Consider the following 6,012-nt stretch of genomic DNA (forward strand, 5'->3'; position numbering starts at 1 on the left):
GGTGGGATTTAAATGCGAACGATAATTGGAATTTACCAAGGCACATCAGCAGCTCTAGTTAAAGACTGGAAAGAGATCTACTAAGTGCTGATTCTGAGAGGGGAGGGTGGAGATAGCATGAGGAGAAAGGAGAAAAATGGATGAGAGAGCATGCAGCAACACCAACTTAGAGAAGACAGAAGAGAAAGGTGTAGTTAAAAGGGGAGAGAGGCAAAGGAGAGAAAGAAGAGAAGAAAGGGAGAACTTACACTAGAATGTTTGCATAAAGTATATTTAAAATTTTATTTTTATCTTGAAATGAGTATTTTTTTCAAATATAGGTAGAGACTTCAACATTCATTTTTGTCAATCTTTGTGATCCCAGTGTTCTCCTTCACTCTTTTCACCCCACTCTTCCAAAGACAGCAAATGATCTAAGTGAAATAATTACATTTCTTTTATGCACTAACGCACATTTTCATGTTTTAAAAGAAAAAATCTAATCCTGAGCCAAAAACCCAGGACAAAGAAAAAAATTAGGATTCTGAGTGTGACTTCCTGACTCAGATGGGCTACTCGGAGGCATCTCCAAATACAAACAGAAAGCATGGATTCAGTGCTTGCAAGGTGAGGGCCCAGCACACTAAGGAAACAGCCCATCATGTCCCCAGGCCAAAAAGATGGGTTGGCAAAAGAGGAAAAGCCTTGGTTTCAGTGGATGGCTGGAAAAGGAAGTAACAATTGGCCTATGACCAGCAATGCAGTCTCCTTCCTTCATGAAACTTAGGCCTGACCTTTTCTGCCTTACAATCCTATGAGAGTAGAGATCATGTGATGTCCTGAAATTTGGGCTTAAAGTCTTAGGGCCTCTGAGACATCTTCCCCTGATCCCATTCAGTCTCCTCTCTTTAGATGATTCCTTCTCCCACCAGTTCTTTTTTTTTTTTTTTTTTTTTTTTTTTTTTTTTTTTTTAGCTTTTATTGACATTTTTATTTATTTATGGGTAATTTTACAACATTGTCCCTTGCTCTCACTTCTGTTCCAACTTTTCCCTTCCCTTTCTCCACTCCCTCCTGTAGATGGCAAACAGTCTCATACATGTTAAACAATGCGAAAATTTATAAACAAATATATAATGTATTTATTTATGATGTATAATCTATATGTATAGATACATATAGATACATACACACATTTTTAAAATATTCACAAAAAGATGTATTCTTCAAGCAAACATTCTCCCCATTTTCTCATCATCATTCCATGTTTTTCCAAATCCCTTGTTTTTATTGTTTGACCATTTCTTAGTTTATGGGCACACAACTTTGTTTCCAGGTTTTCATTCATGAAGAGTTAGAAATGATTAAAAGTAATTATAAAGAGTGGCATAAGATTAAAATCTCGGAAAGCCAGTGTCTCTCAGAACCGGCCACCCCCAACCCCCATCTAGACTGACTCAGAGCCTTCTCAGAGCCTCAGAGCACAGACTCAGTACAGTCATCGCTGTTCTGTTAGTGCCTCTCTGATGTCCTACCCCCGGTCTGTAGAGGAAGCCCATTGATACCATCCAGCCCCAATCCCCGCAAAACAGACCTCCTGTTTCTCTTGTCAATTTGTTTTTTTTTTTTTTTTCGATTCCTACTCTGACAAAATGAACAAAAAATTCAAAAGGGCTCTAAATTTTGACAGCTTTTGTATGGAGAGAGGGCAGACTTCAAACACTGAGGAGACTAAAAACAGACAGTCCCCAGAGGAATCCCCTAAGGGGGATATGAGCTGCTCCTCAATACAAAAGAATCTCATAGAGGAAATCAAAAAAGCTCTCACAAGAGAGCTGGAAGAGAAATGGGAAAAGGAAAGGGAAGCTTGGCAAGAGAGCCAGGAGAAGTCATCCCATGCATTCAAAGACAGAGTGCATAAAGAAATCAAATCATTGAGAAACAAGATTAGTGAGCTGGAAAAAGAAAACAGCTCCCTAAAAAATAAAATGAATAAAATGGAAAAAAAATTCCATAGAAGATAAAAACTCAATTGGACAATTACAAAGAGATATAAAAAAGTGAGTGAAGAAAATACATCATTGAAAATTAGACTGGAACAAGTAGAAAAGAATGACTCAAGGAGAAACCAAGAGATAGTCAAGCAAAACCAGAGCAATGAAACAATTGAAAAGAATGTCAAGTACCTTACTAGAAAGACAACAGACCTGGAAAACAGATCCAGGAGAGACAATTTGAGAATAATCGGACTCCCTGAAAAATGTGGGGAAAAAAAGAGCTTGGACACCATTTTCGAGGAAATTATCAAAGAAAACTTCCCAGACGTTCTGGAAACAATTCATCGATCACCTACTTAAAGGGACCCTTAAATCAAAATGCCAAGAAATATAGTGGCCAAGTTCAAGAACCATCAGACAAAGGAAAAGATATTGGAAGCTGCTAGAAAAAAGCAATTCAGATATGGAGGATCCACAATAAGGATAACCCAGGATCTAGCAGCGTCCACATTAAAAGAATGAAGGGCCTGGAACATGATATTCTGAAAGGCTAAGGAACTTGGTATGCCGCCAAGAATAACTTACCCAGCAAGAATGAGCATCGTTTTCCAGGGAAGAAGATGGACATTTAACGAAATAAATGAATTCCATCTATTTTTGATGAAAAAACCAGACCTCCATAAAAGGTTGGATCTTCAAATACAGAACTCAAGAGATTTCTAAAAAGGTAAAAAGAAATCTTGAGAACTATACTTCTGCCAAAAAAATACATAAAGAACATATGTACAATTTGTCTTAGAAACTAGAGGTGGAAAGGAAATTATATCATAAAAAAGTGTCAAGTGGTGGTACTACATCTCATGAAGAGGCAAAGCTAACCTATTATATCTGAGAGAAAGAAAAGAGGGAGATGAATATAGTGTGTATCAATAGACATATTCGATTTATGGTGAAACTTCTTCCACTTCATTGAAAAGTGAAAGGGAAGGAGTAAACTAAGGGGAAGGGAATACAGACATTTGGAGGATAAGGGGTAAAATAAGGGGAGGAACTTTAAGGTGGGGGAGGGATCCTAAAAAGGGAGGGCTGTGAAAAGCAAGTGGTGTTCACAAGTTTAATACTGGGTAGGGGGGTAAGAGGGAAGGAAAGGGGAAAAGCATAAGCAGGGGCTTAAGAGGATGGCAAGCAATATAGAATTAGTCCTTCTAACCATAAATCTGAATGGGGCAAACAGCCTCATAAAGAGGAAGCAGTTAGCAGACTGGATTAAAAGTCAGAATCCTACTATATGTTGGTTACAGGAAACACACCTGAAACAAGGTGAGACATTCAAACTAAAAGTAAAAGGGTAGGGAATAGCCAGCCTCATCTCAGATCAAGCAAAAACAAAAATTGATCTAATTAAAAGAGATAAGGAAGGGCATTATATCCTGCTAAAGGGCAGCATCAATAATGAAGCAATATCAGTATTAAACATATATGCACCAAGTGGTGCAGCATTTAAATTCTTAAAAGAGAAATTAAGAGAGCTGCAAGAGGAAATAGATAGCAAAACTATAATAGTGGGAGATCTCAACCTTGAACTCTCAGAATTAGATAAATCAAACCACAAAATAAATAAGAAAGAAGTCAAAGAGGTAAATAGAATACTAGAAAAGTTTAATATGATAGATCTTTGGCGAAAGCTAAATGGAGACAGAAAGGAGTATACTTTCTTCTCAGCAATTCATGAACCTATACAAAAATTGATCATATGCTAGGGCATAAAAACCTCAAAATCAAATGCAGTAAGGCAGAAATAGTAAATGCATAATTTGCAGACCACAATGCAAGCAAAATTACATTCAATAAAAAGCCAGGGGGAAATAGACCAAAAAATAATTGGAAACTACATAATGTTATACTAAAGAGTGATTGGGTAAAACAGCAAATCATAGACATAATTAATAACTTCACCCAAGAAAATGACAATAAAGAGACACCGTACCAAAATGTGTGGGATACAACCAAAGCAGTAATAAGGGGAAGTTTTATATCTCTACAGGCCTACTTGCATAAAATAGAGAAAGAGGGGGCCAACGAATTGGGCTTACAACTAGAATTGCTAGAAAAGGAACAAATTAAAAACCCCCAGACAAACACAAAACTTGAAATTCAAAAAATAAAAGGTGACATTAATAAAATTGAAAGTAAAAAAACTATTGAATTAATTAATAAAACTAAGACGTGGTTCTATGAAAAAAACAACAAAATAGACAAACCCTTAGCAAACCTGATTAAAAAAAGGAAAGAGAAAAAGTAAATTGTTCGTCTTGAAAATGAAAAGGGTGATCTCACCACTAATGAAGAGGAAATTAGAACAATAGTTAGGAGCTACTTTGCTCAACTTTATGCCGATAAATTCGATAACTTAAATGAAATGGAAGAGATATAAAGGAAGTGCTTCTAATAAGGCGACAGCACTGGCCTGCATGGGCGAATGAAATGAGGCCTCTTCCCACTCTAAATTTCCAAGATTTTGTAGAGTAGCAAGGAGGTTTTGCCTTTTTTAAAGTTACTTGAGGCTTTGGATTTGTTATTGAAAACTTGCTGGCAATCTATACCTGAAAAAGGAGATCATAGACAAAGCTCATATTTGATTTCATAGGATTTCTACATCTACCATCTCATTATCTCTTATCAGCAGTCTTACATATGCTACCCTTTATTAGCCACAGTTTGCAGCTGAGCAAATGGAGTTGTACAAATTGTGTCTCTTTTGAATCTTTACTCAGGCTTTTAAAGTTAGTATCTCAACTAAGAGCTCGAGTCAGGTCTTCTGATTCTAAGACATCAACCTGAAAACTTCTAATAATGTGCTTTAAATAAGCACATTAATAAAAAGAAAATACATTTGCATAAAGCTTGAAAGATTACAGAATGCTTTTCTCAGAATGCTTCATAAATACAAGTGTTGGTATCCATTCCCATTCTCTAGGTGAAGAAACTGAGGATCAAAGGAACAGGTGATATTATTGGAAAACAGGATATTTTTACTATCAAACATCAAGGAAAGCAAGGGAAGATGTATAACAATACAGTATATGCTTCAGTGTGAAATGAACAAGTAGGGGTACAGAGGTTTGGAGTGTTGGCGGAGATCAAGCTCTTTCTGATCTTATTTTCCATTTGATTCGTGGCATTGTTAAGGGAATGAGAGAGGCTGAAATTAGCCCTTTCACAGCAACTGTACTAGTTCCTTCACAAATTGGATGAGTTGAAGTCACCAAATGATTTCAGTAGAGGCAGACTAGACTACCTAAGGTGTGAGAGTAAAAAGGAATTTTGACAGTCACCAGGGTGATGTCAGCGAAGCCTAGAGACTTAGATAAACTGGTGCTAAAGATAAGGAGCAGAAGCAGGAAACCATAGTATGCAGCAACATCAGTACCACAGTCAATTCTAATGGACCTGGCTCTTTTCAACAGTGAAATGATTCAGGCCTGAGCCAATGATCTGTTCATGATGACAATCATCTGCACAAAGAGAGACGACTGTGGGAACTGAGTGTGGATCACAACATAACATTTTCACAGTTTTTGTTATGATTTGCTTGAATTTCATTATCTATTCCATTTTTATTTTTTTTAATTTCATTTGTCTTTTGCATCAAAATAATCGCATAAATGTGTATGCCTATATAGGAATTAACATGTCTTTAACTGTGGTAAGCATATATTGAATTGCATGCCATCCACATGAGGGAGGGGGGGGGAAGGTGGGAAGAATTGAAACACATGATTTTTCAAGGGTCCATAGTGAAAAAAATTTCCTTGTGTATGTTTTGAAAATAAACAACTCCAATGAAAAAATAAATTAAAAGAAGTTTGCCTAAAGCATGTGAATGGAGGTAAAGAGTGTTAGAGAAGATACCAGATGAGAAGGAGGAAGATGTCAAGTTTGTGGCCTGTGCAGTAATGCAAGACATATATCTATCCTGGATTTGAACCAGAAATAGAAAAGACATGAAACCCAAATGAAAAATGTTTTAGAAAGA

Source organism: Sminthopsis crassicaudata, chromosome 5 (genome assembly GCF_048593235.1).
Source record: "Sminthopsis crassicaudata isolate SCR6 chromosome 5, ASM4859323v1, whole genome shotgun sequence".
Lineage (NCBI taxonomy): Eukaryota > Metazoa > Chordata > Mammalia > Dasyuromorphia > Dasyuridae > Sminthopsis > Sminthopsis crassicaudata.